This window comes from Strigops habroptila, chromosome 3 (assembly GCF_004027225.2).
Source record: "Strigops habroptila isolate Jane chromosome 3, bStrHab1.2.pri, whole genome shotgun sequence".
Classification (NCBI taxonomy): Eukaryota; Metazoa; Chordata; class Aves; order Psittaciformes; family Psittacidae; genus Strigops; species Strigops habroptila.
Genome location: NC_044279.2, coordinates 39721931 through 39735091, shown reverse-complemented (window position 1 = coordinate 39735091; position 13161 = coordinate 39721931).

Here is a 13161-nt window from a genome sequence, read left to right as displayed (position 1 = left end):
GTCTCTTGGCTGGGAGTGGTCAGCATGTGCAAAAATAATCAATGACCTGTTACAGACTAACAGACAAAAAACCAATCAAACAAACCAAGACTTTGTCTCTTGAGGAACTAGGTTCAGATTTCTTAACCTTAGAGGTCATTTCAAGGTTGTAATTCTTCTGGGGTCTGGCTTACAGAATACACGCCTCTTGTCATAGTGTGGATTGTTGTTCCCTATGTGTGTTGCAACCTATTGAATTCCTTGGCTGTGTCAGTAAAACCACTGTAAGTCCATACTCTAAATTGACCACTTAGAAGGTTTGTTCCTTGGTTTTCTGCACATAGATCACTTAACTGTTCTGGTTTAGCAGAACTCTACAAACAGTAGCATTGGCCTAGTTTCAGGAGCAAACAAATGACTGAGAAGAATGACTGGAGAAAATTACTGAACACTATTTCATTCTGGGTTTTGTTCAAAAGCTCTTTTCTTTTAAAAATCTGTCCAGAATAAAATTTAAAATTGGACATCTCCTTTTGTCTGTGCTTTTTAAAGAAGCTGTGATTACTAGCCAAATGAAACTAGCCAAAGCGGTACAGGGAGAGAAAGGAGTTCACAAGCGTATAAAGATCCTTAATTGTCATGTTGGTTCTATTTTTCTGCAGATGGCGCACCCTTTCAGCTTTCAGTTTAATGCTATATCTATAGTACGGATCCATGCTTTTAATTAACTTCTGTTTAGTAAATAGATATTCAGACATGGTTTAGCACTGCAATTAGAAGTCTAAGCTTAGGTTTGAGCCCTACTGTGCTAATTAAAATACTTTTGAGATCCGTTGCTCATGCATTAAAATGTCAAGCAATTGACAACCCATAAGTGAAAAATTGATCCAATTATCAAGCTAGCCCACATGTGCTGCTTTATTTTTTTTAATTTTTTTTTTCCCCCAAGAATTAAGATTTATTATGGCCATTAGAAATAAAGATGTTTATATGTCTGTGTCTTGGAATTCATTTAACTTTGCTGTTCCTTAATGCTATTCTGTTTGTTATAAGACAGAATTATCAATGGCTCCTTCAGTAGAAGAAACTGCTGAACCTCTTTCAACTGAAATTTTATTCTGGAAACACATGACCGGCATTTCCCACACTAAGGAGGTGGAAGGCATCAGCAACCTCCTACAACTGTTCTGCTGGAACTGAGAAAATCTTACTGAGTGGTCCAAATATATAAAGATTCACCATGGGATTTAAGTGCAACTGTAGATCTGACCATTGGCACTTTTCAGCACTTATTCCAGATTCACTTAATCCTTCATGGACATGCGTGGCCAGAATTGTACGCAGCTTGAGATATTTCATATGAAGGCTCATCAGTACCCTATTGAATTGAAATTACACTCTCTCTCACTACTGGAAATGTGCCTCATCAGAAGTGTAATTGGACCACACTTGCCTTTTTAATGACTGCAATACCATGGTGACTCACAGTCATCCTCTGTGATTAACTAGGATACACAGGTCTTTCTCTTCCTTATTCTTTCTAGTTGATGGATTCTCAGTTGAGTTTATAACGGAATTTTATATTATCAGTTCCCAGGAGCTTGACTATGCATTTTATACTATTGAATTTTGTACTATTGAATGTCATAAAAAATGAATTCCATCTGGTTTTATTTGCTTGCTTTTTATGTTCACTCTCAATAAGCACTGAGCAAACAACTGAATCTGCCTGAGTGCTTTCAAATTGAGACTTTCAATGAGTACTTTTGCATTCCTCCTTGCTAATATACATATATATGTCTGCTAACAGAGCTTGTTTGCTCAGCTGATCAGGGAATGGCAATAACACAGTCTGGATCTTTGACCCCGTCATTAGCCAAGATGCTTCGAAGTTAGTAAGTTAGGGAGAAGATGCTGAGATTTACTATGAGCTCCAACCTGGCTGCAACAGTCAATAATAAAGTTCTCATTGTTTTTAGTGAAACTGGATGTGAACTCTTTTGAATTTTAATTATGTTATTTGTTCTTTTATTTTCAGGATCCACTGTGAACACTTTTGCTCTGTGTCAGTCATGTGGAATTATCTGCTGTCTTGAACAGCAGACATTTTCCTGGATTATCTGTACAGTTTTATACATCAAATTGCCAGTATTGTTGGTTGTTTCATTACCTCAGTGTTTAGAAACAGTTCACACTTTAGAGAGCAATGTTGTGCTTCAATATTTCTTTCTTAAGCTTCTTTACAAAACAATAAGAATTTGGCCAGAAAGTATGTGATACAATCAATTCATTCTGTATTCTGCTACAAATAGTATGTTCACTGTAAGGTTATTTTTGTACTATTCAAACATTTTTGTGCAAATATATCCTTGTTTGCTGTGGGACAACATCGTTTTGTTGAGTGTCCAAGTTTTTTATTTTATACAGTAAAACTTTTGTCCCTAGTTGTGCAGGTATGGAAATTAGAAACAAGATCTTGTTTATTTAGGTGCTTAATGGCTTTTCTCCTGCTTTGTTTTGCCTTTTTTCCCCTCTTCTTTTTTTCTTTCTTATAGAAAACATAGCTTTCTGGCCCTAATTGGGAATTGATGCTCTGAAGCTTTGCTGCAGTAAAGAATAAGCTGAGACAAGAGAGATGATGGTAGAAGTGCAGGAGAGAAATTTGGATGAGGTAGAAGGAAATGTTGCATTTAGAAGTAGATGGAAGATGGTATGTGTCTAAAGAAAGCTTAGGATGGGCTGGTGAGGATAGAAAGCTGGGGAGATGGTCTATTTGGTTGAGTTAAAACATTGGGTTTGGACAAGAAACCGTGTTGAAGTAGGAGGTGGATACGTACGCAGCAGACATGGCAATGGGGTAAGTCTTTGCCCTTGACAGGAATTAATTGTAAGTGAAAGTAGTTTTAGATATTTTTTCAATTGGTCTTCTTGAGTTCAGACACCTAACCCCGAGATCTAACCTAGACTAACATAGTTACTAAAGGCTATGTTTACAGAGCTGGGCAGATTCACAGAAACTTCTGGGGAGACACATTTTGCACTGACTCATCTCTGCGACAGAACATGAATCAAATGCGTTTTCAGTTTCCATCTCCAGTTAGATGTAGAAAACAAAATATTCTCCATTGTGGAAATCCCTTCTTTTTTTCTTTTGTCCAGTTCTAGTTTCATAACCAACACAGTCCAAGGAGTTGAGTCTTCATCACTTTTTTAAAAAAATTATCCTTTTTGTAATAGCAAGTGAGTCTTTGACAACAGGATTTTCACTAAATGCCAAGAGTATTTAGGTTTTGATGTTCTGGTTTTGGTTTGGGTTTTTTTTCCCACTATTTTTTTTGTACCTTTGTGTCCTGCATTCTGATTTCTGAAGGTATTATTCAAAACTGCAACTGAATTAGTGAGGTTGCTTTTTAAGCTACAGACAACATTGTATACTATTAAATACTATAAAAATCATGCCTGATAATTATAGGAGAAGGAAAAGAAGGGAGAACAGATACTCTTAGTATCCCTAGTATTACAGAGGCCTAAAATGAGGAAACAATTCCGGGTTCCATAGGGGCTAGTTCCCTAAAATAGATTTCTGTGAATTAGCTGCTGAGTTGCCCTTTCCTTTGACTATGAAAAGGCTTTAAAAAACTTGAAGGAAATGTAAAAAACCCCAAACCTGCAGTCTTTTAATTTGTACAGGAAAAGTAGGTGCTTAAAAATTACTAAGAATCCCAGATAAAAAAACATCCAACACAGACAAGGGCATACTCTACTTCCAAACGTTGTATTCCAGTGACACTATCAGCTCTCACCTCACTTGCATTTTATGAAGGTAAGTTAATTACAGCAATGTTTATTAGAGCATTTAAAACCTATAATAGCAAGTGTAATAGAAAAACTCATGAGGAAGTTACTACTTCTGTCTTAAGAAATAAAGTTTGAGTACTGTGTAGTAAATAAATTATAGGATGAACAGGGAGAAAGAAACCATTGAAGTGGAAGCCTTACAAGATAAATGTTTTTTCTCTGAGCACTGCATAGAGGAATCTGTGGAAAAATACTTAATCATGTTCCTTAAAGACTGCATCTATACAAAGGTTTAAGTAAAAGTTTTTCGAGCAGTCTCAGTTTGAACAAACATGAGGAAGAAAGTCTGGTTATTTGAAGAGCAGGCTATTGAGGAGAAAAAGTTAAATCTAAGTTACTGCTTAGATTTCCATGATTTACCATTGCCTATTACGAAGCCTACCCATATTTAGATGCTCCATTTTTCATCTAGGATTTCAGGACACCATATAATTTTAATATATATTTATGAGCTAGGATGTCCCTATTTTAAAAAGCTCATTAGTAAAAATATGACACAATTGAGTTAAACAGCTGTTTCAACTTATTGTAGGTATTTTTGAAATACAAACCTAATTCCTTGTTATCGTTAATGATCTATTGCAATGATCACAACCACCGTGCCTATCCCTCTATGTCATGTTACTCACATGCCCAGCCTCATCCCCTCTGAAGTTTCTGCAGAGTGTGTTGAAAGCCTGCAACCACAGGCAAAGCCCTCTGGATCTGAAAACTGTGTCTCTGTATGACTCCTGTATTCTGGCAGCTCCAAGTTGGATCAGTTACTTGGAGTGTCCTGATGCTCCTCATTGCTCTAAGTCAGTGTGAAAAACAGCTGAGATCACAGTTTGCCCACACAAAATCAGTGAGGCAAAGTCCACTCATTCTTGCTGGGCTGCATCAAAAAGAACATGGCCCACAGGTCAAGGAAGGTGATTTTCCCCTTCTACTCTGCTCTGGTGAGACCCCACCTGTAGTACTGCGTCCAGCTCTGGGGTCCTCAGTACAGGAAAGACACTGACCTTTTTGGAGCATGTCCAGAGGAGGGCCAGAAAAACGATCAGAGGGATGGAGCACCTCTCCTGTGAGGACAGGATGAGACACTTGGGCTTTACACCTCAGTAGTAATTTTGTGGACTTTCAAATGCCTTTCCGAGTACTAGTTAAAGTACCAAATTAATTTTCTATTTTTCTAAGTTTGTTTGAAAAGAACTTCCAGAGAAGTGTATGTTTAAGAGCACATCTTTATATACAGGATAAACTGTGTAAGAATACAAAACTCTTGAAATTTTAGAAAACAAAATTATAAAAACATTGCACATAAGCCCCAGTTTTAAATATACGTGCAATCTTAGAAAGTATCTCAATTATATTCCAGAAACTTATGCTTTTACATATGTATTGCATAGTTTTTATTGCTACCTAATAACTACAGAAGTATTGCAGGAATTTCACAAAACTGCCATAATCATGTGTGGCAAGCTGAGCTAATGACTTACTAAACTTCATTAATAGAAGCCCATATGAAGTATGCAGGATAAGTTAAGAGGTTAAGTGGTGGTGATGGGTATGATTTAGTATAGAGATTCTCACTTAGTAATGAATGAACAAGAAAGATAACCTAAATTATTCTTAGTTTGGACTTCATTTATTGATCTTGGTAATGTAGAATGGAGATTTCCCAAACACTCTAGCTTTCATCTTACAAGAAGTTAGATTCCTTTGACACAGTCTTTGTGCTTCTTCCTTTTCCTTTTCTTCTTTCTTTGCAGTTACATTAAAAGTTTGAAATCACTGTGAAATGAAGACCAACAATATTTAAAATCATATTCTCCATTTTTGGGACAGTATCAGGTCCCAATATCAGCTCATTTAGAAAAGCAAACAGACAACTATCTCTCCCCCCCCTCTGCCCCCCCCGACCTGTTAGGAGTAAGTAAAAAAGTTTCTTATTTGTACAACAGACCAAACTCCAACAGTAGCAAAATATTTCCAGTTTCAGATTTTTGATCTTGAAGTTATTCTTCTTTTTGACCAATGATGTAAGGCCAAAGACAGAGAAGCCCTTGAGAGCACAAAAAGCTTTTCATTTCAACTTTATTTATTTGAACTGTTTTGGGATAGGATGCATTTCTTGCTGAGTGCTATTTTTAATATCCTCCTTGCACAATACAGGGCTGATCCCAAGTGCCAGGTGTCACATGTATTCTGCTACTCCTGCAATGTTCTAGTTCCTTCTGGTTTGGAGTGATTTGATTAAAAACAAACAAACCCCTACACAAACTCCTATTTTCTCTTTATCTGGTTTGGTTTTCTTTTTTTTTTTCACTTTTAAAGATATTCTTGCTGAAAAAAATGTCAAGATTGTAAAGATTGACTGCTAGAGGATGCAAACTATTTAAACTATTTACAACTGAGAAACTTTGAACAACACATGTGTTTGCCTTTGTGAAATATCTGCAGAGAAGTGAAAGCTCAAGTGATAAAACTTCAATCTTGATCAGATGCACTTTTTACCCCTGCTTTATTTTCTAGACCATATTGTTGATTATAGAAAACTAGATTTAATGATTGTCCAGACCCTTTAAACTATTGTGTGTCTTCCTCCACTCTGTGGCACCTACCTCATGTAGTTTGACATCTTTAAGTACACCAGTTTTAAGTGACCGTCAGCGTCCAGTGCTACCTTCAGCAGTGCATGATCAACTCTGTACAGGCATGTGAGAAGGAGATAAGCTTTCAGTGCAAGATGCTGAATGTCACAGGAACTCAAAACCAAGATAAACCTGGGAAGTGAAGTTCTTTTAGTGTGAGTATAAGTGAATCAGAGAAGTATAAAAGTATCTTGGGTTTTTAATTTAAATACAACTAATTGAATCATATTAAATGGTAATACTAGTTTCCTTTGCTATGTTTTATATGCTTTAAGTTATGTGCAGAGTGTTGAAAGCAATTATTATTGATTCATCTATAAAAGCATGCATTAGGATACTTCAAAATTCTACTCAAAATCCACAAAATTCTACTCAATTCTACAAAATTCTACATAAAAATTCTACTCAAAATCTAATTAATGTTAAATTTTATCCTCCTTATGGTAAGTAAAAGCCTATATTCTGTTTTTCTCACATAGATGAATTACTTATAATGATTGTTGAGTTGTGGGTAAAACATTTAATCTGCACTTATACACTATAAAAAGTAGAAATCTTTTTAATGATTAGACTTTTTACCACAGACTGTGGCCCAAAGCCTGTGGGTTGTCTGCTCTACGGTGACCATGTAGACCCTGTGGTTTTGTGTACACAGGTCATCAGACACAAAGCTTATTTCTGAGAAAGAACAATGAAGACATAAACTCTGAGAAAGCAAAGTCCTGGAAGAACAGGTGATTTAAATATTGTTGTGGCCACTTCAACCATCTGATAACCATCTGAGATCCCACATTCATTATGAATTCAAGCTGAAACTTGTTTCTAGAAAGCTCCTCTGACAGGTAAAAGCCACAGGGAAAAAAAAGCCAAATCTTCTATCTTCTGTTTAAATCAACACATTTCCATTTTTTAGGAGAATGCAGGTGTATGTATGTATGTGTGTGCATGTGACAGTGAGGGAAAATGTAATTTATAGTTTCTGAAAGTTCCTAAAGTATTACTACTTTCTCTATCCTTTTATTTTAAAAAACACTGTGTGTTCTAAATCTTATTTTTGTGTTGTATGTTACTTGAAAGAAGCTGTTCTGCTGATGGTGATGAGGAGGGAATCTAAGGACAGACACAGTAATGAGTAAAAAATGTGAGATTTAAGGAACAAGATTTCTAAAATGCCAGTTCTGAAGATGTGTTTCTTTAAACCAAAGTCAGGATTTTCATTGTTTGAACTGTAACACTTATATTAGAAAACTACAGCATTTAGCTTAAGTGTACATAGCACCTGTGAGCACTTGCTGCTTTCTCCATGTAGATTGACATACTTTATTACTAGAATATTCCTTGTAATGCCACCTCTATGTAAGTAATAATTTAAGCCTATGCATGTTCTAGTTCAGCCTTAATATAATCTCAAAATACAAGGGTCAGACAGACAGACATACAAGGAATGGTACAAGGAATCTCATTGCAAATTCAGAAGCCACATGGCTTGGTTTCCAATAAATCTGTCCTTCTTTCTTACACATGCAAGGAGACACTAGAAGATTCATTTTTAAGAATTTAAGCCCTTGAAATGATCTGGGTTTTGCTTTGAGGAAACATATTGATCATACGGTCTGTATTCCAAAATTAAATCTTGCAAGCTGCTGGTTTGGTTTTGACTTGGTGGCTGGATTTGTATTTCTTCAATACCTGTTAGTCTGTTGGCATTTATATCTTGGTGAACCTAAGAAAATTTCAAGTTTTGCAAACTCCTATGAACCTGACACCTATTATCTGGGAATAAGCATACTGTGGAAGAGCAAAGCGACATAAATTATCCAGCTAAACAAAACCCAGTGAATATGATCAGGAGATCTAGATTCAAAGCAGAGAGCTCATATTTCCTTGTCTGAAGACTGAACTGTATGTTTCCATTCACAACACAATGACATTCAGTGGCTGATCATCAGCAGGTATCTATCTCCTCCTTGTGGGAATTTGTGTTTTTCCATTCCATTGGTCTACAATCCCTATAACTGCAAATTTGTCTATTATAAATTTAACCTTTTTTTCTAAGTCTGTCATCTACAGGTACAGAGAACTTGATGTTTACTATTCATTTTTTAATTAAATATTTTAAAATTTATGTTCAATAGCTGTTAATTGTCAAGGCACTCAGAGTTTCCGTATAAACTAGCACAATAATTGATGTGTTTACAGTGGTCTATTGTGTGGAAAATATGATGTTTTACACATTAAAAAAAAAAAAAAGATAATTTATAATTCCACCTTGCCGTTTAAACATCCTTTTATGAATTTTATCAGTAGAAACATTATTATGTTATATGTGCTTCACAGGAATAATGGCCAACCTCTACAGGAGCTTCTTTAATTGCTGATAAGCAGGGCTGAGGAAATATACAGCATGAAATTCAGGGGGAAGACTCAAAGGCTAAGTCTTGTATAGTTTAATAGCAGTTTAATGGATAATGCTTGTGATACTTTAGAAGTACATTGCAATGTCTCAAGAAGGTCTTCCAAAATCAGAAGAAATTGTCTCTCTAGATGCTGAGTGTTTCTCCAGAATATGAAGTTGTTTAGTACTGGTTGCTGACACCATTAGCAACATTTATTACAACCTTTTTCATGATGACTGCCTCCTATAAGCTGACACCTGCACGAATCAACCGATACAAGGAGAGCGTGATGTGTTAAAGTCGGAAACTGTCATGTTGCAGATTGCTGTCTAGAGTGATTGAATGGGATTTTGATCTCTTTAAACATTTAAGCTATATTTAGGTCTCCTAATTTGACATTATTCTGCATTTTTACAAGTTCAAATGGTTGCACCAATAGGCAAACTGGTATAAGGACTCCTGAGCAGATACAGCAAAGTGTTTGCTTGCAAAGACAGAAATCCCTTTCATAAATTAGTGAATAACTAGCCATGTGGAATAGCAAGCCACCCTTTGGTGAATAATCAAAGTCAAATTTAACACATTATTTCTCAGAAGTTCCTTTGTTTATGATATTTAAGGCTATAGCTATAGTTTTTCCAAAACAGCTGACTGAAAGACTAGAAACCCTGGTTGCCCTTCAATTTTGCATAACACAAACTCTACACACTATGGTTTTCACTTTAAAAAGCTTAAGTACTGACATTTCATCAGCTTTAAAAACATCTTCAAACTTAGTTTTGCCAATTTATTTCAGAGACAGTTTCTTAGCAGTTTCTTTTCATAGCAGAAAGACTCAATGACCTTTATGCTTAACTATTTGGGACAAAGTCAATTTGTGCTCCATCTCCTGCAAGTGTAATTGAATGATGACAAGTCTGATCTCTAAGTTACATAATTGTAATTAATTATATGACAATTGACCTGCAGTTCTGTTTCTCAGTCCTCCCTTATGTCCTTCTCAAACTGGAACCAGCCTAACAGACAAATAATACTCTGCATTTTTAAATTCAAAGTCTAAAAAATCAATTTCTCTCAAAAATAGTAAAGATCATACAGCAACTTTGAAATATCATCTTCCTACCATTTTTAAGGTATATTGTTTGCTTGCTGAAGCTGCATTAACACCAACTATAGTCTGATGCTGGAAAGCAGAAGCAGCCTATCCTGGCAGAACAGCATGAAGAGAAAGCATAAGCGATACACAAGTAGAAAGCTGATGTGGGAAATTCTGACTGATGCTTGAACATGACTGATAAACAGATGAAAGGCAGGAGGAACAATGTCAGCTGATGCTTAAAATAGCCTGGAGAAAATGAGAGAAGAGTAGGATCTGTTGAGGATGGGTCAATGCTTTGATAGCATTTCTAAATCAATGTCAGAGACTCCTGATGGCAGTACAGCAAAGGACTTAAGAAGTCACAGAAGTCAAGTTTCCTGTTAAGCCAATTTATGAGTTTCCTCATTATTAATCAAGGCCTACTTTTAATCAAAGGATAGGCTGCTATGGACTAACTCCTGTATTTTTCCAGCTTTGACATCTGGTATTATGATCTTTTTTAAATAGGATGCATACTCACTGCTAGCTTAGATCCACTGTTTTCTATCCACTATTGAATTATTGTAAATCCTTTACACCGATACATTTTTGTAGCTCACATAGCAGTTCTCTTATGCAGTGGAAACTCCATAGCTTGTGAAGCATCACAGAAAGACAGAAATACACAGAATTTCAAAAGGAAATACTCTGTATTTTTATATTTTCTTCAGACATCAAAGACTAGGTATTAATATTTGAAAACTGATGAACAATCATATGGATAACTTATGATTTCCTGACTAACGACACCTCAAAGGATAGCATTAAAGTTTCCATAGTACAGCTTCTAATAAAAAGAGACTACCTTTTAAATTAAAGCACAGGACATTCTGATTTCATCAAAACAAATAATGACATATTGGTAGGAATCTTCCTTCTTAGGCTATTGTGACTTTATTGAGGCTTGCTCCTGATTTACACAGTGATATAAAATAATCCAACCAAGAATTTTTATACATTTGTGATAACCACCTTAGTTTTCTGTATACGAAAGTATAAAAGTATGAAGGTTTTGAAATGACCTGGAGGACATATATTCCTTCCTTTCGCACAGAACTTACGCTGTATCACAAACAGGCACAAGCACAAGCACAAGCACAAACACAAGCCAGAATGGTATTTGTAATGTAAGAAAACATTATTATCTCCTTTCTAAGGAACTAGTCTGGACCAGTGAAATATGGAGCTGAATCCTCACAGGGAGCAGGGAGAGGGCAATTCCTGCACATTGTGCCTCATGGTGAGCAGCTCTGGCCTGGTGACTGTAGGTACCAGCATCCTTTTTCACCTCATTTGTGCTGCCCTGCTGCTCAGAGGCTCCCTAGAGAAATGGTCTCTGCCCAACATGCAGGTATACTAAATCTATTTCTCCTCCTACTGAAGCACATGGGTCATCTTTTTTGCATGATTCAACCTGTCATACCCTAGGCTACTCCAGAACACACCCTCCCTGACAGATTCTCCTTCCCTGGCCCAAATCTTCAGCCCAGTCTCAGCCCAGGGGCAGTCAAAATCTCCTTAAACATTACCTCTTTTTTTTTTTTTCTCTTCCCCCTGTTCTGAGTACCAGAGGTGCACTTTCACTTTTGTGTCTTATTTGAGGTCTCCTAAATTTCTAAATCAGTGAGGGTGGAGACAAAGTAGTTTTGGGCTAAGCATGAGGGACTACAAGAGACTACAACTTTTGAGACTCTAAGGATAAGCTCCAAACGCTTACCATAACCTTATCTATCTGTCCTCTTGCAGCTATGAGCCCTATAACATGTAGAGTTTATAGATAGGTAGGGTTTCATTTAGGAAGGATTTACTATGAAGGAAAACTTGAATCCTTCACAAAGAGGTGCGTTGTGGTTGCAGAGGAAACAGATGAAGAAATGACGGAGGGAGGACTATTCTGGTTCATTCATTAGGAGTAAGGTTTCAGGATGGTGTCAGAAGAGTTTAGGGGCAGGGTATGATACTCTGATCAACCTGGTGGGAGGCTTCAAAGCCACTGCTCTACAGACAAAAACACCCCAGCATGTGAGGCCATATCTAGCTCCCCCAGGTTCAAAGAGAAGATTGTTAAGGAAAATTCTGGACTGTAGACCATGTTCATATTGGTCCAAATCAAGTATAGGCATGTTTCTCCAATAACAAGATTAGGAAAAGTCAAATATTTCAATAACCTAAAAATTTAGTAGGTATATCGGAATAATACAGGAATGAAACAAATGTTTGGGGTTACTAAACACAGTATGTTGGATGGCTGCATGCTAGGTTCTTTGCAGGCTATTAACAGCTTCACAAAAAAGCCTTGGGCAGTTATGGTGCCGGAGGGATTAGATTTGGAAGAAAACCCCAGAAATTTGACTTCATTGGAATAAGTTTGCATCAGTGTTCAACACAGAATAGAACACAATGTAATTTGGCAGAAGTACAGCACTATGCATTTGATTTCAGGACATTACATTGTATATCTGTGACAATTTAAAATTAAAAGCTATGTATTTTTGGAGAGGACTTGTTGATGTTAACAAAGCTAATGCTGAGAACTTGGGATTCAGTCAAAAATATTTTGGGACAGTGTTTAATGCTTTCATGGTTAATCTTGAATGCATTTATGTTCCTATCCAGCTGATTCTTTTTTGTGTACATAGTGTCTCTTTACTTGATCAACAGGATTAGACCTATGTAATTTTGGAGAACTACAATGATAGAAATGTTTATCTTGCTGTTTCTTATTATGTGTTCCAATAGCTATACATTATTACAGATAATAGTAGAAAATGAGATCTCTAAAATGGTTAAATCTAGCTTTCTAAATCTGTCCTTTCAGATAAAAACTTTACATCTAATATGACTAGCCTGAGACATATTTTATTGTTAGAAAACCTAGTTTAATACCACGTAAAGTTCTAATATTTCTTTTCAATCACAGTATCTTTAATTTTAAATTATTTTAAATGCCTTGTTTAGTGTTGAAAAATCTTTATATTCAGATTGATTCAAATAGCTTTAAAGCATTCAGGGACTATATCCTCACGTTTGATGCAACAACACACTCTGTGGAAAAGTGGTTCACAACTTTCACATTAATCATCTTTGTGTCTTTGAAACTTATTTACCTAAGATTTAACAGATTGTTCCTTATCCAAACCAATGAAAAAAAAAAAAT